At 42.8% G+C, this 21,777-nt stretch overlaps 1 pseudogene; it reads right to left on the minus strand.

Annotated features, from left to right (window-relative positions):
• Positions 1-19,016: 19,016 nt before the first annotated feature.
• On the minus strand, positions 19,017-21,011 carry LOC142492535 (uncharacterized; annotated as a pseudogene).
• Between the last annotated feature and the right edge of the window lie 766 nt (positions 21,012-21,777).

Consider the following 21,777-nt stretch of genomic DNA (forward strand, 5'->3'; position numbering starts at 1 on the left):
TCAAGGCCTTTTCACCAAAAAAGGCCTACTGCTATTCAGTAATCCCTGATAAATCGCCGATAAAAGTACTTTTCAGCATATTTTGTTGGCGAGAAAAAAAAATCGCCAAACGAGCGTCGAGAATCCACTTATTGCCAAGTTTTCACATTCATGCAGTTCTAGTACCCTCGAGTAGTTTATCGGGGCCTATCACAGCTCTAGACTGGCGATTTCCTCTCAAAATCCCCCTGCCAGGAAAAGTTGCAGTGAGGGTGACGACAACATGGCGAGATGTGCCGAGAGAGGACTTAGAAAAAAAAATGAATTTTTCCTTCCTCGGATTGATGCTGGGAGTCTCTGAAGCTGATACACATTAATATCAGCACCGGAGACCCCCGGCATGAATCAGATGCAATAAAAATGCTTTTACAGGCAACTTCATTACCTTAGCGGCTAACCACTAAGGCAATGATGGGGTTAAGGAAAAACAGCAGGTTTATTGGTGGCTGAGGGGTGTGAGTGAAGGTGGTACTTGGCCTTCACTCACTCCCTCTGTCCCCAATAAACATTACAATATGTACTAACCACCAATACACAATTCACACCCCCCAATGTACCCCCATTTTATATGCACAGGATTGATACCAGAGGCTGGCAGGGGTCATCAGGTGGTCATGGCGGGGTTTCATCAGCCTCCAGGTGGTCCCCATGGGTCCCAAAGGGCCCCATGGGGTCTCCAGGTGGACCCTGCAGGTTTCTGGGGGTCCTTGTGTGGATCCCGTGGGTGTCCGTTGGCCTCCAGGTTGTCCCCGCAAATGTCCTGTTACAAAAAATAAAAAGTGCAATACATGGATGTGCCCCCACCACACCCTCCAATGCATACAGTACAGTAATGGGCAAAATAAAACATCAACCGGCATCATAACGTAACTAAAACTTGCACTCACCCTTCCAGCCTGCCAGGATGGCATCACATGACCGGGGGATTTAAATAATAAAGGAGATACCAGCACCCCATATCTGAAGATCCGGAACAGGTAATAACATTTTTCTTTTCACTTTGAGGGATGACGTTGTATCCTTTTGAACTAATGTAACCTATCACATGGTACAGCAATCAATGGGATTGTCAGCAATCCCATTGGCTGTAATACCATGTGATAAAGCCATGTGATTTTAAGAATGTAAAGTTCCTGCTTTGGAGATGACGTCACATCCCCCCAAAAAATAAAAAGGCGGGCACATGATACAGCGTCCAATAAAATTGGAGCTTTTCCATCTGACCTGGAAATTAGATGTCACAGGCCATATATAAGGCCTGGGCGCCTCATTTAACAGGAAGAAGACGATGAAACAGCATCGGTTGGGACTTACCATGGGGTTGGATTGACAGATGAAGAAAGAAGATAGAATATTAAAGAAAAGAAAGAAATAATGACAAAAGAAGATAGAAGGTGATCGAAGATAAAAAAAAAAGAAGAATTATGTTACCTGTTCTGGATCTTCAAGGTGGAGGCGTTTGATTGACTTTGATTATGTCACGTATGAGAGCTTGCAGAAACTCTGGGAGTCGGAGGGTTAACGCTTCCAAAGGTAAGAAAAATATTGAATGTACAGTATGTAATTGTATTTTTACAGATTTTATATTGTATTTTTTCTTTTTATGTTTTTCTTTGCCCATTGACTGATAATATATTAAATTTTTGGCAAATGCTTTTTTTCTATTGATTGTTGTTTTATTCTTTATCTGTTTATTGTTTGGCTTAAATTGTTTGTAATTTGGATGGCTTGTTTTAATTTAATTTTACAAATGTTTAGCGCTTATAATTAATTATTTATTTTCTTGGCTAGAAAATGGGACCCCTGGAAACCCACAGGGACCACCTGGAGGCGCACTGACACCCACAGGGACCACATGAGGACCCCCATGTTCTCTGGTATCAATCATGTTCATAAAAAAATAAAAAATTGCTTTTATATGGGGGTGCAGCGGGTGGGTTGTGCATTGGTGGGTAGTAGGTATTGTAATGTTTATTGGGGGTAGAGGAATTGGGTGAAGGGGTACTTGCCCCAGGGTGGGTTATTAGGTATACTGGCTGGGTTGCGGGGGGGGGTTAACCCTTTCATTACCATAGTAGTTACTACCGCTATGGTAATGAAAGGGTTACCTCATCCCAAAACCTTCTTGGTAGGCCTAATAATCCATCTTGGGCCAAATACCTCTGCCCCCAATAAAGCTGCTATTGTGCCTTAACCCCTTCATTGCCTTAGTGGATAGCCGCTAAGGTAATGAATCAGCTTTTAATCATTTTATTAATAGTGTGCGTTAGCAGGGGATCTCCTGAGCTGATCTACTTTGATTTCAGCCTCAGGGACTCCGTGCTTCCTGAGTTACAGGCCCTGGTATGAGGCATCGCTGTCGGTACCGCCACCATTTTTAAATCATCCGCGTTACGTGACCGGGGGATGTAAATACCAGTACCTGTAACTCAGGAAGCTGGGGTCCCTTTTTTAATTTATAAAATATTTTACCAGGAAGTAATACATTGAGAGTTACCTCTCGTTTTCAAGTATGTCCTGGGCACAGAGTAAGACAAATAATACATGGTTACAAATACAGTTACATAAATGAGCAGGGTACACTTTATATACAAGACATTGCGTGCACAGTTAAAGAAAATATATATTATGGGCATATGAAACAGTTACAGACCAGATTAAAATGTGAGACAGCCTTAGATTTGAAAGAACTTAAACTGGTGGTGTATGTGAGAATCTCTGGTAGGTTGTTCCAGTTTTGGGGTGCACGGTAGGAGGAGGAACGTCCGGATACTTTGTTGAGCCTTGGGACCGTGAACAGTCTTTTGGAATCTGATCTCAGGTGATAAGTGCTGCAAGTGGTAGGGGTAAGGAGCTTGTTCAGATAGCTGGGTAGCTTGCCCATAAAGAATTTAAATGCAAGACAGGAAAGGTGAACTTTGAGCCTAGACTCTAGTGATGACCAATCTAGTTCTTTGAGCATTTCGCAGTGATGTGTGTTGTAGTTGCATTGGAGAACAAAATGACAAATTGAATTGTAGAGGGTGTCAAGTTTGCTAAGGTGGGTTTGAGGTGCCGAGCCGTATACTATGTCTCCATTGTCGATACTTGGCATTAGCATCTGCTGTGCGATACGCTTTCTGACCAGGAAACTTAGGGAGGATTTGTTCCTGTAAAGTACCCCTAGTTTGGCATAGGTCTTGGTTGTCAGGGTATCAATGTGCATTCCGAATGTTAAGTGGGAGTCAAACCATAAGCCCGGGTATTTAAAACTAGTGACAGGGGTTAGGGTGGTGTTAGCGTTGGTTCTAATCAGGAGCTCAGTCGCTGGAAGCTTAAAAAATTTAGTCTTGGTCCCAAATACCATTGTTACAGTCTTGTCAGTGCTTAAAACAGTTTGTTTTGGGAAATCCAGTTTTCGAGTCTCAAAAATTCAGACTGAAGTATGTGTTGAAGGTCAGAGAGGCTATGGCTGTGTGCATATAGGATTGTGTCGTCTGCATACATGTGTATTGAGGCTTCCTGACAAGCTGTGGGAAAATCATTAATAAACACTGAGAAGAGTAGGGGCCCCGGAACAGAGCCTTGCGGGACACCACAGGTGATATTCAGGGGGTTGGAGTTAGAGCCTGAGATGGACACATGTTGGGATCTTCCTGATAGGTAGGACTGAAACCAGTTTAAAGCATGCTTCCCTATTCCAGAGCTCTGGAGTTTGTTAAGCAGGATAGCATGATCAACTGTGTCAAAAGCCTTTGCAAAATCTAGGAATACTGCACCAGTATCCATTCCACACTGGATTTCATTGCAAACTTTTAGCAGGGTAGTTACGGTGGAGTGTTTGAGGCTGAAAACAATGGTTCATCTCAGGAGACCACCTGCTCCCACACACTATTAGTAACATTTTCATTAAAGCAGGTTCATTACCATAACGGATAGCCGCTACGATAACACATTTTTTTTATTTTTAATTTTAATGTTAATACTACTGTATTATAGCAGGGGGTCTCCGGAGCTGAACCTTGTTGGTTTGAGGTCCGGGGACCCCATGCTTCCAGAGATACAGGCCCCATTATGTAGTGCCAGTATCTCCTATGCATTTAAATTGCATTGTCATGTGACACAAGACATTTAAATGCATAGGTGATACCGGCACTCCATAACAGGGCCTGTATCTCAGGAAGCAAGGGGTACCCGGACTTCAAATTAATGTGGTTCTTCTCCTGAGACCCCCTGCTCATCTACACTAGTATTAACATTTATATTTAAAACTTTTGATCGCTGGCGAGATATGCGCAGGGAGAGGCGGCTCTATCTGTGCAGCTGTCTCTACAGCGTAAAGAAATCACCGCATAAGCCCTATTCAGAGAGAGGATCATCATGCTGGCAGCTACTCACCAGTTTTGGGAATTTTTCTACCACAGGTAATCAAGGCTTTCTGAATACCATGATAGCAATGCTGTCAAAACTGGTGATGTAAAAAGCACAGAGAATTTTTTTAATGTATTTATATATAAAATGTTTTACCAGTAAGTAATACATTGAGAGTTACCTCTCTTTTTCAAGAATGTCCTGGGCATAGAGTTATATTGAAAAATAATACATGGTTACAAATACAGTTACATACATTAATCAGGGCTAATAGCAAAGGCCCCTATGTTTGCTGAAAATCAAACTCTGTTTGAACAGTTGGATGTTGAGTGGGATGAAACTGTGTTTTTTGCAATTTCTCTGAGCATTGCACGGTCTAACCTTGGGGTGAATTTGCTGGAATATTTAACCCTGGGAAGATTGGCAACTGTCTTGAATGTTTTCCACTTTTGAATAATCTTTCTCACTGTAGAATGATGGACTTTGTTTGGAAATGGCCTTATAACCCTTCCCAGATTGATGGGCAGCAACAATTGATCACTAAAATCATTGCTGATGTCTTTCCTCCTTGGCATTGTGTTAACACATACCTGAATGCTCCAGACCAGCAAACTGCTAAAACTTCGGCTTTTATATAGGTGGTCACAGTTGCTGATGATCAATTAATCAAGGGCATTTGATTAGCAGCACCTGCCTGCTAATTAGCATCTTAATTCCTATGGAAGCAGTAAGGATGTATTTAGTTTTTCACACATGGCTTCACCATTTTGGCTTTATTTTTGTTAAATAAATCATGACACAGTGTAATATGCCATGTGTTATTGTTCATCTGAGGTGGTATTTACCTTATTTTTAGACCTGCTAAGGAACAGATGAGTGTTACTATGTCCTAATATGTAAAACCATAGAATTCAAAGAGGGTGTACTTTATTTTTCACTTCACTGTATGTTTAATTGATTTATTACAAATCTGAGAGCAATTCCTATACAAACTATATTCTATTTACCAATATTGAAGAGGCAATATTGCATATTGTGTTTCTACTTCTCTTTCTCTTTTGGTACCTGCACTCCCCAAGTTTTCTGAAAGTTTCGACATTGGAAGAATTTGGGAACAATTTAGGAAAAGGGGTTTGAGCAGCATGTTTTGAATTTGATATCACTCACTGTGCACTTGCATTATTTTATCTATAATATTTTATATCACCATTTAATTCCATTAATTCACATAATATCCAGTCAGTATTCAGTATTTACTATTGTAATATTTAGCACTTTATAATAATTTATCTAGGAGCGCATGTCTACACTTTTTTGTTCTGTTATATCTATTGTATGTCATACCTTTTTATTTGACTAACCACTTTTATTGTTATTATGTCCTGATATGTAAAACCATAGAATTCGAAGAGGGTGTACTTTCTTTTTCACACGACAGTAGGCAGACTGACCCATTCTTTTTGCATACCACCATGATCAGGGAAGCATAAGGGCTATGGATTCTGTCACGATGCCGGCCATCTCCATTTCCATTAGGACATCCCTCACATCTCTGGGAGTGATGCATCTGAAAAGCTCCCAGAAGGGTGTGGTATCATTTAGCCGGATTGCTGGTGGTTCTTGCTGCAGCCCACATCCATCTCTCTGGTGTTGAACACCTTCTGGCACTCCTCAATTGTTCACATAGCCGTTTCTTCCAGTCTGCTGACAAGGTCGATCTCCAAAGTCAAACTGCAACCCGGCCGGCTGATCTTGCGTTGTAGCGGTGTTCACATGAGCCAGCGTTGCATTGTAGCGGTGTTCACATGAGCCAGTGTTTTTCCCGATATGCCTGGATCACTGCCCGCACCACATCGGCATCGGTTCCCAATATGATTGGATAACTCGGGTGTTCCCAGGGCTCGGGACAGATCAGAGTCTCCACTTCCATGGGGTGGCTCTTGTTAGTGTTTAGCTAAAGTATGTTCAACCGTACTGGTATGACACAGTCAATGGGATAACTATCATTGCTAAGACCCCACAGCTTCATCTTCTCTGCTGACTGCATGGCTGATGCTTCAGATGCTGGTAGATAATGGTTACTTGTGATCCGGTATCAAGCAAAGCTGAGGAGTATATATCTTCCATGAGGATATGATGGCTGCTGGTCCCACTCTACTGTAAGCATCCAATTGTGTTGCTTCATCGGGGCTAGGCACTGGGACGCTCTCCGAGGCTGTGGAGGGTGTGGAGGGTGTTTCGTCAGCTGTGCCGTGAGGGTCATGACCCAGGAATAGATGTCTTGGGCTTCGGGCCATCCTGAGAGTAGTGACCCTCCGATCCACAGTTGAAGCAGCAGTTATTTTGGCTCACACTGGCGCTTGAGGTAGGAGTCACTCTCCGGGGCATCCTGGAAGCGGCGGCCGGCACCTTCCACGGGGACTTGTCTTCGGCACTTTCTGCCTTTTTTGCCTTCGGGCAGACGCCCTTTTTTCCTCCTCCTTGTTGGATTCTTTAGAATTTTTGGGGGTCTGAAAGGGCAATTTAACTTCCTGTTTTCTTATGTGGCTCATCAATTCCATGTAGCTGGGGAGTGTTGCGGCCTGAGGGGTGCCTTGCACCATCAGGACTACAGGGTGTAAGGGCAGAGATCCCTTAATGAGCTGCTTGAATTTGTACTGATCCACCACTGTGGCAGGGATGATTCTCTTGTCCTTAAGGACAGTTGTAGACATCGGGCAAACGTGGACAGTTCTTCTCCTTCCTTCTGGCGGAGGGCACAGAACTGAGCCAGGAGGTCATCCTCATCATCCTCGGTAGTATAGGATTAAGTAAGGAGCTCAACCAACTCCTGGGCAGTGATTTCTCCCACGGTTTCGCGGTGCATTCACACAAGTTGGGCAGCCAGAGGCTGGAGACACTCAACAAGACGCTGCCTCTTGACGGCCTCTGAGCAAGACCATTCGTCGAGCACGTTAAAGGTATGTTCCTTCCATGCTCTAATCCTTCCTCCCCATTGTAAGGATCCATGAGGCACCACGCGGTTGACGCATGCAAAACTTATCCTCCAATCATCCAGATACCAGCATCGCTCCCAAACCTCACCCTGTAGACTGTTATCATCATAGGAGTGCACTCACAGCCCGCGCGGACCTAAATGCCAACTCCGATGTCCCCGCCTCCCGGTTGCGTCCACGTGATGATGTCATTAGCGCGCACGGCATGCGTGCAGCAAGCACTTGTATCATATTAAATATATTATCAGGAAGACTCCGCACACCTTCCTCCTGCAGCGGAGCTTCCTATCAGAACCTGCTCAGTGACGCGCCTCCTGCTGTGATTCGTCACAGCTTCCTGTAAATAGTCAGCAGAGGCAAAGGCTCATCGGCTGAGCATAATCTCTGTTAGTGCGTGTGCCTCTCCACAATTTTGTTCTGATCCAGCCTTGTCTGCCTTGCCTTGTTACCTGACCCTGCTTGCCTTTGGACTCTGTTCGTGTCTTCTCCTGACCTAGCTTCGTTTGACCATCCGCATCCCTCCATCCTTGACCTTGGCTTACTCTCGACGATCTGCACCTCTCCTATCCTGACCTCGGCTAAAGCACCCACAATGATCTGTACCTCTCCACTACGGACCCCGGCAAGTATCACGACCATTCTCACCTCTACTACCATGACCCAGCTACCTCGACTACTCTATACTCCAGACGCGCTCACGTGGCTGTGGGTTGGCATTATATATATATAACCCCAACTCAGCAATGTGGTCCCATCTTGTTTGTGGTGAGCACACCGTCATACCCATAGGTGTGGGTGTTATCCCAGAGAAAGCCTTGAGCTTGTGGTAGTTCTGGGACAGTGAAGATTGCAAAGCAAAAGTAAAATACACCGCTCACCTCATATTATCGTAATATAAATGAAACATGGTTATATTGTAAGGTGCATGAGGTAATAACTAACATCTATAGATTTGATCCAATGTACCCCAATTATTGCACTCAATGCATAATATAATGATATTCAGGACAATAATAGCCCTTCAGATATTGTCTGATTAGCAATCGTAAATTATCAAATGGACCAGCAAATATAGTAAAACCAAAAAATAACAAAGTTTTTTATTACATCCAAAATATATCATATACACAATCCAATGAAGTATTTACACTAAGAAATTTAAAAAAAATCTTTTGTGCCGTGGTGATGTAGATAAAATATATCAGTTATCTCTATCCAAACAGTATATTGAAGTATAGAGCATTAATTATGCCTGTTAATGGATATAGAGAGAGCTGAATGGTATTGTAGGGAGACTCCAAATGTATATTGGTGAGTAGTGAATGATGTCCTACGTGCTGAAGTGCAGTGTACCATGCTAATTAATTATAATATATTGTAATGAGCACATATACCAGCACAGCAATAAAAATCCTAAGGACACCCATCACCCAAACAAAAGGGTAGTTGTTAATTTACTCAAGATACAAAAATAGTGTGTTGGTATGCAGTGCTGTTCGTAATATACTGTATGTGTCAGCTTATGTAAAATAGCAACTGGTACAGTACATAGTCCACAGTGTAACAATAGACCGAACGTAACTTCATCCCATTTTAAACACTAAAGAGCATACCTAAATGTTGAGCTGCTGTATTACCACTCTTGTCCTCAGCAGATAATTGCAAATGTTCTATACCCACAATTGGTGGTATAATATACAATGTGTGTAACTCATGGTTTACATAGACATAGGGATACAATCTGATGCCTGCAGAGACCAAATGTAACACAGTTAGGCACAGGAATGCATATGGTTACTTTTAGATTGTATATACTCCATATATAAGCAATGCTTGTCAGATGGCTGCCTCTAACAATAATGAGGTGCTATAGCGGAAGTTCTCCCACCCGTATCAGCTATAATATACAGCTGCAGCGGCCGTTATGCAAACACTTCATGCGTTGTGTACACCGGAATACCGATTTCATGACGCAGGGTGACTTCCAGACTTACCGCCTTAAGACGCGAGTGCGGCGACAGCAGAAAATTGCATTTTAGAGTTCTGGTTTTAAAACACCTTAAATTGACACAGTAGCACAGTAGAACAGTACTGTACACATTGCAATACATTCATTTCATTGCACACAAAGAAACAGAATCCATGAAATTCAACAAAGCAATCGCAATAAGCGCGGGTGCCTGGGGCGATTGGCCGCGTTCATGCTGCGTGGAGTACAGCAGAGCACACGAAATCGGCGCCGTGATTTGTTTGACTAACGGCCGAGGACAAGGAGGTAGGGGACCTGGCTACACTTGTAACATGCATGTGGGTACCGTGTTTGACTTGTCCTGTACGTACTGTATGTTCTACCTTTAGATATAATTCAACCTGTTTCGTCAGTGAGACTGATTTTTTTTTCCCCTGTGAATCACTTAAATACATGATTGATTGTACATATTGTACAGTAGTGCTTTGTGACTGCTGCCACAGAAGCAAGGTCTTGTGTGACAATTATTCTTGTCCTATCTTTCTTTCATTTATCTGGTCCAGTTCCTTTTCAAACAATCGAAATAACAGACCTACTGTAAAGGACATTATTATTTATGATCATTATTTTTTATTCTAAATGACAGAAATACTTAAATAGGGGGTAAAAAACGGCTCCAGATTACGGTTTAATCCGTTTATAAATAAAATGTACATTTTCCCTGCAATCCAAAACTAAAAACGATAATATTTTGCAAGTTTTGGTCAAAATATAAGCTTGAATTTTGTTTTAGAATCAAACCATTAGGTCAAAGTACATATCTGTATTATTTACCACTGTTTTAAATTTAAACATTATTTACTACTGTTGCAATAGCACCAGATTTGTAATAGGCAAACAAACCCTTTTCAATAATATCTTATTATTTTGTAAATCTAGTGCTGTTTTCCCGACATGATTTAAAGTCAGAGACATCAATAAATAGATTCTTGTTGAATTGAAATGCATATATAATTCCTTTTCTGATATGCAATATAATTTATGCCAACATTTCACATATTGTAGCTTTACATATGTAAACAATGACACTAAGGGGCCTATGCAGAGAGGATCGGCAATAAATATCTCCTAGTATCTAAAATCTCCCAATTTTGGCGTATTTTTTGGTGCATATGCAGAAAGCTCAATGTGGCAATAAAATCTCCATGTGTCGCGATGGCGAGTATTAATCGCCGTTAATCTCGCCATCACGAACGGAGCAAGCTAGAATTGCCGAGAAATAGCATTACTGCTGTATTGTCTTGCGCGCGCGAGTCTCGCGAGACCTGAAATGAAATTGGCGGGCTATTTCAATTGTACCTAACAGTTTTATGTCAGTGTGTATCTGTGATTGGTCATGCACATTGGCAGTACACATAAACACAGTACTGCTGCGGAGTGCAGGGCTTCACATCGCTATCAGCTGCTGGGCTTGGGGGGAGGGAGGGGGGTCAGTACTGCTGCGGAGTGAAGGGCTTCACATCGCGATCAGCTGCTGGGCTTGGGGGGAGGGAGGGGGGTCAGTACCGCTGCCGAGTGCAGGGCTTCACATCGCGATCAGCTGCTGGGTTTGGGGGGAGGGAGGGGGATCAGTACTGCTGCCGAGTGCAGGGCTTCAGATCGCGATCAGCTGCTGGGCTTGGGGGGAGGGGGGTCAGTACCGCTGCCGAGTGCAGGGCTTCAGATCGCGATCAGCTGCTGGGCTTGGGGGGAGGGAGGGGGGTCAGTACTGCTGCGGAGTGCAGGGCTTCACATCGTGATCAGCTGCTGGGCTTGGGGGGAGGGAGGGGGATCAGTACTGCTGCCGAGTGCAGGGCTTCACATCGCGATCAGCTGCTGGGCTTGGGGCGAGGGAGGGGGGTCAGTACTGCTGCGGAGTGCAGGGCTTCACATCGCGATCAGCTGCTGGGTTTGGGGGGAGGGAGGGGGATCAGTACTGCTGCCGAGTGCAGGGCTTCACATCGCGATCAGCTGCTGGGCTTGGGGGGAAGGAGGGGGTCAGTACTGCTGCGGAGTGCAGGGCTTCACATAGCGATCAGCTGCTGGGCCTGGGGGGAGGGGGATCAGTACTGATGCCGAGTGCAGGGCTTCAGATCGCGATCAGCTGCTGGGCCTGGGGGGAGGGGGATCAGTACTGCTTCCGAGTGCAGGGCTTCAGATCGCGATCAGCTGCTGGGCCTGGGGGGAGGGGGATCAGTACTGCTGCCGAGTGCAGGGCTTCACATCGCGATCAGCTGCTGGGCTTGGGGGGAGGGAGGGTGGTCAGTACTGCTGCGGAGTGCAGGGCTTCACATCGCGATCAGTTGCTGGGCTTGGGGGGAGGGAGGGGGGTCAGTAATGCTGCGTGGAAAATGCCGGGTAAATGCAACATTGGACCTTAAGTACAAAACTATGTTGTCGGATATACTCAGACATTCGAGCGGAAAGGGATAAAATATCTAACAAGTGCTTCAGACACGTCAGCTGTTTATTTATTTATTAAACTCACTGCCAGCACTTCTCGCCATGCAAAGGCACGGTTACTGCCGCTTTTTTGTGGCGTGCACATTTGGCGTATAAAGCGCTAAAACGGACTGGCGAACTGGTGAAAAAATCTGAAAGTGCCTAACCTGAATATGACGAAATTTAAAAAATGGCGTTCTGCTGAAAAAAGCCACTTCTCGCCAACGCCTCGGCGGATTTCTGTCTCCTAGAAATTCTCCTGGCGAATTTCACAAAACTCGCCACGATCTCACACCTTTCTGAATACAGGTAACCAAATTTGGCGAATACATGGCGAACACTTTGTATTCGGAGCTCTCTGCATAGGCCCCTATGTTTGAATCAAGGGGACATGATTCAATTCCTGGTGTCAACGCCTTCTGACCTTTATAACCCTGTGCCTCAGGCACCAGAAACATAGATTGTAAACTTATCTGGGCAGGGACTGTCTGTAAACATTCCTATGTGCTGCGTACCATGCACTGTGCTGTAATTGTGAAGCACTTTGAGTCCTATTGGGGAAAAAGCACTATATGAAATAAAGTTGTTATTATTATTTGAGAAAACATTTTAAAATTATATGAAAGATACTTCAATTTTAAACCAATACAATTTTCCATAATAACAGTTTAGAAATAACAGTTAAATAACAACAGGCACTTTGACTAAACAAATTACATGGTATATGTATATATAGTTCAATAAATAATCATAGTGGGGTACTGTATATCAAACACATCAGTGAAAAAACAAAATAGAAACAATAGGACACATTCATAGAGCGTAGGTGAATGCTTTTGGCTTCTTTGATTATAAATGTACATTTTTTTACTTTTTTTGTTATGCATTAAATTGATATTATTAAAAATGTAGCCACATGAAAGGCCATCTAGGATTATAAAATACACATTTTAATAACCAATTAAATGTCGGCTAAAAGCTGTTTTTGAAGTCTGCAAGGAAAACCTAAATCAGGGCCATTTTTTGCATCACAGAAAATAAAGATTATTATGTATATGATACAATATCTGAAAAAACATATTTTTTATTCTATATTGGATATTAATGAGTTTAAGGAAGAAATATATTTAGGGGGACCAGATTTGTGTTGCATGGTTAAAATCAATAAAATAATAAGGTGGAAAGCTTCTGTCCTCTTTCAGCCTGATCATGCATTCAAATGCTTATTATAATTATTATGCTGCACATCAAAATAAATTATAAGAAATATAATAGGGTTGTTATGAGTAATATGTTCAATCATGAACATAAAGTGATTGCTCCTGTAATCTCTTGAGAAACCAGTGCTTACAAAAATTTCGCGTATATATTACTCTAATCTGATGATGGACCATTGAATGTATGATCATTATACATGCTTAAATTAAGGTACATTTAACGAATTTAAGATGCCTCAAGTGAATTTAATCAGATGGAATCAAAGACAAATAAAGACCTAGCAAATTGCCAGTATTTAATATCAGGTATAAATTAATGTTATACATTTAAATAAAGCACCAAGGAAGCTTTTTAACAAGTAACAGGAAGATTTATTTGTACTATTTTGAAGCAACAATCAATGGTACTGTACTTGATTTCAGAGGGGGAAAAAAATACTGTTGATAAAATCTTAACATTTAAAAAAAAAAAACTTCACACCTATATTTTTAGTAAAGCAACATGCAAGATATCTGCTTGTATAAAATTGACAAATACCATCATATACAAGTGACATTGCTTTTTCTCAATCAAGTAGTGGTTTTGTTGTCTGTGCAAATAAACACATTGTATGATTTATAAAGATACATAATAAAAAAGTTGATAAAGAATGCAGAGTATTTTAAGAGGTTCTTTCTTCCTGTGTTTTTGACGAATATGTTTGTGGAAAATGAACTTTTTTAAAAGTAGTGTTTGCTGGAAGTGTATATCTCTGGTGAGAAGAAATGTATATAACTACTTTAAAAACATTTCTTACGTGTATGTACTGTACAGTACGTTGTACTGTATGATATCCCAGGTTCAGGATCAAAAGGAGGAGAGGGGAGGAAAGTGCGGGAGGGAGAGAGAGCCAGAGAGAGAAAACTTGCATGCAACCAATAAGTAAGGAAAAATATCTGAAATAAGCGGGGATGAAAATAAACAAACTAATCAGCCAAACGGAAGGAGTAAGGGCTGTTATACACTGTGTGCAGCCGTGCGCGCGCGCGTGCCTGTGCAAAGCCCATGTTTTGTGTGTATCCTGTGCACGAGTGTATGACTGTATGTGTGTGTGTATGTATTTGTATGTGTGTGTATATGCGTATGTATGTGTGTGTATGTGTGTGTATATGTGTGTATATGTGTATGTGTGTGTGTGTGAATGTATGTGTGTGTGTTTAAATAAGTTTTCAAATAAATAAATAAATCCTTTAATAATTTTTTAAATAACATTGTACACACACACACACACACACAGGTACACACACGCACGCACACGCACACGCACACACACACACACACTCACACACACACATATATGCTTACATTTTCAGCGGTGGTAGCGCGCAAATTCTTTCTTTTACTCATCTTACCCCCTGTCAGCCGGTTCCACTCTCCCTGCCGTGCACGCGCGCGGCACCTTTATAGAATGGCTGACTAAGCTCAGCCAACTAAAACTGCCGCGCGCACACGGTGTAGCACGCGCCCGCACTATAGAACAAGCCTAATATACCAAATGGTATGTAACTGTGTTGTAAACAATACATTGGCAAAACTTGACGACAATTGCGGATTAGGGTACAGGAGCATGTTGGCTCTGTAAGAAATAAATTGGCGATGCCTCTGGCACGGCACATATATGACAAACATGCTGGTGATGTGAAAATGATGAGTTTCAAAGGTATTGATCACCTTAGAAATGGCCGAGGGAAAGGGGACTGAGATAAAGTTCTCTTACAAAGAGAGGCAAAATGGATTTACCAACCACAATCCCAGTCCCCAAAAGGCCTTCATAAAGGTTTTCTGTTTTTCTGTTTCCTTTAAATTTAAATTAACTCAATTATTTTATTTTCGATACTGAGTTAAATCCCTGAGCTATCACATAGTATTCAGCATACTTTTCTGTCTGCAATCCATGAATGTGTTAACTACAGCTGCAGCGGCCGTTATTCGAAAATGTGCCTGGGTACATCCCGCGTGATCCCACGTGGTGGACCCGAGATGGTTAGTTGCAGACTACGAGATGCATCAGTGTAACACAGTAGTGGTCCCTGCTGTGTGAGTCCTACCGTAGTCTGCCTTTCTGTAATAGACGCGCAGTACGAGAGGCTGAATCAGTCACTCTAACTGTGCGCCTCTCACAGGTGATCGCGGGGGTTTTATTAACATTCTAACATTATAGTAATGCACCAGGGTGGTTCCGGAGCTGAACCGCATTGATTTCAGGTCTGAGGACCCCCTACTTCCTGAGATACAGGCCCTGTTATGGGGTGCCAGTATACCCGCCAGGTTAAAATCTGTTGGGTCACATGACCGTTGGATGTAAACAAAGCAGAGGGATACCGGCACCCCATAATGGGGCCTGTATCTCAGGAAATAGGGGGTCCCCAAGGCTGAAATCAACTTTGTTCAGCTCAGGGGACCCCTGCTCCTGCACACTAGTATCAAACACCCCCCTCCAAATAAAAAATCAATACCTTAGGGGGTCTCCTGATCTGAACAAAGTTGATTTCAGCCTCGGGACCCCCTACTTCCTGAGTTACAGGCCAAGGTTACAGGTATGGGGTGCCGGTATCCCCATATTAAAATCCATGTGGGATGTAAACAAAGCAGAGGGATACCGGCACCCCATACCAGGGCCTGTATCTTGGGAAGTAGGGGGTCCCGAGGCTGAAATCAAATTTGTTCAACTCAGGAGACCCCCTGCTCACACACACAATAAATAAAAATATAAGCAGCTTCATTACATTAGCGGCCATACAATGCCCGCTATAGCAATGAAGGGGTTAAGGCACAGTACTGTAGCAGATTACATTACAATATGTCCTGTAGTACACACCCACTAATACACAACTCACCCTGTGCCCCCCCATAAAACCATGATTTATTATTTTACACACAGGATTAATACCCCAAGCTGACGGGGGTCCTGAGTTGCGGGGTCCCCACAGCTGTGGGGTGTCCCATTCTTCCCCGCAGTTGTCCCCCATGGGTCCGCAGGAGGTACTCGTGGATGTCTGGGGGTCCTCGGATGGATCCCACAGGGGTCTGGGGCTCTCTGGTCCATGGGGCGGCTGTTTCTTCCCTGCAGGTGTCCCCTGTGGGTCCACATGTGGTACCCATGGACGTCCGAGGGTTCTTGGGTGGTCTCCATAGGTCCCCTGCAGAACTAAGGTACCAACCCTGTATGTAAAAAAGTAAAACATGTCCTTCATTTAAATAAATACACCCCCCTCCTCCCCCACCACAAAACACATACAGTACAGTAAAAGACACAAAACAGAGCGCACAACGCTCATAGTGTATTAAAAATTATATTGATAAAATAAGTGAAACAGGTAAGTATTAAGCGTACATTCAAAAATTGAATTATAACAGCATGTCAAGGGTTGTTACCCGAGCGCCAACCAGGTATCTCCAGCAAGATGTCATCTGGAATCATCACAGGTAAGTGCCTCCTGGTCTTAGAAGATGTCTCTGGTGCCTTTAAGCAGTGTCAATTATTCACATGAGTTCCGTTTGCGGGAGTGTTTGCTGGCAATAGTACACTGTGTGTCTACAGCCGCCCGTCTTTCCGTCTCACTGCCCATGACGTCACTCTCCCGCGACGGTGTTTATCATGCGTCACAATCTCCTTACAGGACGGCGGTTCAGAAACTAGAAAATAGATATAAACTATTTCAACGCGTTTTGAAATCGCAAAGGTTTCTTCATCAGGTATAATAAGCATTGAAACTCGCAATGTTGAAATACACCACGCTCACCCCTGATTGGTCCGTGGCTCGAGTCCTCCAACCAATAAGAGACGAGCGGGGAGGGATCAACAACTAATCGCCGTCACACAGGAACATTCTATCAGGTACACTACATGGTCCAAATTACAATTAATGAAATCCGTAATATCAAACACCTCCCAAGTGGAGTTTGACATGAATGATTTTTTATCTGGGTAAACATCTTCACCCAGATAAAAAATCATTCAAGTCAAACTCCACTGGGGAGGTATTTGATATTACGGATTTCATTTACTGTAATTCGGACCATGTAGTGTACCTGACAGAATGTCCCTGCGGCTCACAATATGTGGGCCGCACTAAACGTAGTCTCAAAGTGCGTATTCAAGAGCATATACGCAATATAAAAAATGGTTTTGTTAAACACAGCCTCTCCAAGCATAATGCACTGCATCATAATAAGGATCCTACCTCACTCCTATTTAAGGGTATTAGATATGTCCCAAGAAATAGAAGGGGTTGTGATAGGGTCAAAGAATTGTCCATGCAGGAGAACTTCTGGATACATAGGCTCAACACCTTGTATCCGGGCGGTCTCAATGAGGATATTGACATTTGGTCTCTGTATTAATTGGAGCGGTGATGTACCAAATTCTTTTAACCTTCATGATTCTAATACTAATAATTAGCTACCCATGTTTATACCTATGGCATATCATTCATCCATTTGGATGTGATTTCTCTAGATCTTGTGGGTCGTGGGGCAGGGTGGGTTAACCGCAAAGGGGATTAAGGTGTTAGGTGACATTAGATTAAATTTATTATGTATGTATGCTTTCTGGCAAAGAAGACAGGGATCTTGCTGGCAAGGACATCCTTCATATTCTGTGGTTAGAAGAACTGTATTTATTTACTTTACTTATGCTTGCTAATGTTGTTTTTAACAACGGGTAAATAATCTATTATCCATATCTGGATAATAGTTCTTTTACCCATTACTGTACTGTATGTGTTTGGTGAGGGGGGGGGGGTATTGATTGAAATGTAGCCCATGTTTATTTGTTGACATACAGGGTTGGTACCTTAGGTCTGCGGGGACCTATGGAGACCACCCGAGGATCCTTGGACACCCACGGGTACCAGATGCAGACCCACGGGGAAAACCTGCGGGGAAGAATTGGGGGCCCACAGCTGTGAGGGCTTCGCAGACCCGCAGGGACAACCGAGAGCCCCTGACCCCCATGGGAACCAACCAATGGCCCCCTGACGCCCATGGGTACCACCTGCGGAACCATGGGGGATACCTGCAGGGAAGAACCAGGGGGCCCCACAGCAGTGGGAGCCCCACAGACCCACAGGGACCACCTGAGGGCCTCAGACATCTTTGGTGATGACCCGGTGACCCCCAGATACTTGAAACAGTATTGCACCTTGTCCGTTGGTGATGTGCTCCATGATGTTGTCATAGGTGTAAAGTTGTTCTGCAATTAACATAGGTTTTCTTGTTGCAACATATTCTTTGAGCAGTGAAATATTGTATTGTTTCTCTCGCATAAGGTCTGTATTGAGTACATCATGATGATGGCGTTGTGGAGCTTGCAGACCTAATTGAAGGAGTGTTTTGTTATTTATAGAGAGACATGTATCTTCTAACAATATGAGTACCTCGTTGAAAATGTCAGGTGAAAACTGAACATTGACTGATGGATTGTCTCTCTGTGCTTTGGCAAGTATATCTTCACTCATGCTTTCTCGATATGTGTCCCATAGAGTGTTGGGGTTTGATGGGTTGCAGGTGGTAAGGATAATGGCAAAAAGGTTGCGAATTTTTACTGGTAATGAGTGTAATGCAGCTTCGGCTAATGTAGTATTCCAGTGTTGATCATCCTCTAGTAATCCAAGTTTTTGGCAAGCTTCTCGATAAGTCTCACACAGTTGACCGTTGACATTTTTAAGAGCGTCAAATGAAGTTGGCCCTGGAACGGTATGAAGTAGCATTCGTAGAAAGAAGCATTCAGCGTTGTTTGGGTGAACTGTGTACACACGGCCTAAGGCTTCACTTGCAAGGGCATCAGTTCCGGGAACAGCTATACCCTGCTTTCTTTTCTTGAACAGTTTTGTGGATGTATTCCAAGTATAATATCGTGGAGTTTCCGGATAAAGCAATGTCCTTGCAAAAGAGTCGTGTTGACATAATTGAAAGAAGGCAGTTTAAGTTGTGTTTGGTGGTTGAGCAGCAACTGCCTCTGCATTGTGAGGTGTGAAGTATACTCTCTGTCCGTTTTCTAAATGAACAGTGAGGTGAACAACGGTTGGATGTCGTTCGTGAATGGGAATAGCTAAAATCCTCCAAACGGCTTCATTACTACTTATATATCTTCCTAGCTGGTAGAGTGTAACTTCGTCCCTGATGTGTTCATTTGTTATTCCAAAAATGGCCATGTCGCTTCCTTTGTTTACATACTTGCAAATGTATTTAATAGATTTAACGGTATTGCAGTATTCAACATTAATGTGTGCGTTATACATTTTAGTTAGAAGTGGACAATATGGAACAACCCATTTGTTGTCAACTTGGATGTTTTTGTTGCCTCGAATAGTCATTGTTGCTGTGTATCCACCGTCTGTGGGAGCGCGTCGTCGATATTGAGGATATCCATCATCTCCACTTTGTGTGTCTGCAATGAATGGTTTAGGAAAATTTTTTGTGCATTTACCGTCTTTCATACATGGTGCATGAATATTAATGTTTCCACATGGGCCATGAATCATATTTTTTGTGACTATTGCAAATAGTATTGGGTCTTCTTCTGGATGTGGCAACTCTGCTGAGATAACTTTATCGATGTATATGGCATGTATCTTTACTTTGAGCCATATAAGAATATGAGCATGTGGAAGACCTCTTTTCTGCCACTTAATTGAATACATCCAGCATCGTGTTTGTCCAAAGATATAAGTCTTAGTGATGATGTGAATTAATGTGATTAGTTTTTGTCTAAATACTCTGGCAATTAAGTCGTGTCGATCACTGTGTGCCTGTCCATGCGCAAGTTCTATTTTTATTTCTGGCCAAGCTGGATTACATGTAAAGGTAATAAAAAAATCTGGTCATCCATATGCTCGAACATATGCCATAGCGTCTTGAGCATATTCGTGCATGTGTCGAGGACTTCCTGTGAATGTTGCTGGTAGAATTAAAATTTTGCCTATGTTGTCAACGTGACCATCGTTGCCAACAGCATCCTTTAGATGTATGTATTGATCAACGCGAAGTTGTTTTTGATGTAAACGTATGTATAGAAGACGCTCACTTTCTATTTTAGCATACATGTCAACAATAAACTGATGAAATAGTTGGCGACAATGTAAAATGTGGTTTTGCGATGCATCTCGTATCATTAATCTGTATGCGTAGAAGTCCATAGCGGAGACAGTTTTTTTAGTGTTTGTTTGGGAAGCTGGGTCTACTTGCATGATGTTGAAGTGATAACCATCGTCACCGTTCCAAAGTATGAGAGGGTATTGAAGAGCATCATATGAGCGATGTGTTTCACAAATGCGTGTGAGTGAATGAGCGCGTCGCTGAAGAATTATGTCCAGTGTATTAAATTGTTCCCCTGCTATAACAATAGCGACTTCGTTGATTTGTGGAGCATTAAAGCGACGTTCATGTTGTCCCACTGGTGTTTTGTCCGCTCTGATAATGACTTTATAGTCATCAGTTGGCATGAGTTCAAGTGATGTTTTGAATGTGTTAATGAGATGGTTGTGTTCATGTAACATCCTTTGTAAGGAGATGACAATATCACGTCTTGTATTGGGTATCCAATGGCATCTTTGATCAGCTTCTTGTTGTTCATCACCTATGAAGTAAATTTGCAAGAATTGTGGATCTTGTTCTGGTAATGGGAGCAGAGAGCCGGCCCTGTGGTAAACTTGACCTTGTACTTTGAAAGTACTTTTAAATCCTATTTGTTCCACTATAGATGTAGCACCAAAGGATGTCATTTGGAAACAGGAGTTGTATTTGCGTATGTTTTGTAGAAAATGTTTAGATTCTGAAGTTGTCCCTGACATGTACGAAATAAGTGGTTCTGCTGGTGAGTGTAGAGGTGGTAACTGAACTTTGCCATTGCTGCAGCACATTCCAGCTGATTCCTTGTGGAATTTCTTTGCTTGACAGTAGCGGCATATAGTGTCCATGTGTCCAATGTTGACGTTTGGATGTTGGTGGTATAGTATGTGTGGATTATATAGGAAAGCAGCGCGTTGCAAAGTGTAATGTGTTGAATGCGTTAATGTAGTATGTGTGTTGTTGTTGTTCTTGTACTGTCTCTGTTGTTGTGTTTAGTTGCGCTCTTGATGTGCGCCGTATTGTTCTGTCTTTAGCAAGGCGTGTTTCATGTTGTTGTTGAGTCTCTGTGGCTCTTGATGTTGTAGCTCGTAGTCTATTTGTAGCCAGCCGTATTTTGTGTTGTTCTGGTGTCTCTGCAGCGCGTGATATTGTACGACGTTGTTGTTCTTTTGCAAGGCGTGCCTCATGCTGTTCTGTAGTCTCTGCAGCGCGTGATATTGTACAACGTTGTTGTTCTTTAGCAAGGCGTGCCGCATGCTGTTCTGTAGTCTCTGCAGTGCGTGATATTGTACGACGTTTTTGGTCTTTTGCAATGCGTGCCGCATGCTGTTCTGTAGTCTCTGCAGCGCGTGATATTGTACGACGTTGTTGGTTTTTTTCAAGGCGTGCCGCATGCTGTTCTGTAGTCTCTGCAGCGCGTGATCTTTTAGCCCTTTGTTGCTCTTTTGCAAGGTATGCCGCATGCTGTTGTGTAGTGTCTACAGTTGGTGGTGTTGTAGTACGTTGTTAGTGTTTAGCAAGGTGTGACTCATGGTGTTCTTGAGTTTGATGGGATGTTGATGTACTGGGTGTGTCTCTGTGTTTTTGTTGTTGGTGTTGTCGTTGTGTTGCTCT

This window comes from Ascaphus truei, chromosome 1 (genome assembly GCF_040206685.1).
Source record: "Ascaphus truei isolate aAscTru1 chromosome 1, aAscTru1.hap1, whole genome shotgun sequence".
In the NCBI taxonomy this organism is placed as follows: domain Eukaryota; kingdom Metazoa; phylum Chordata; class Amphibia; order Anura; family Ascaphidae; genus Ascaphus; species Ascaphus truei.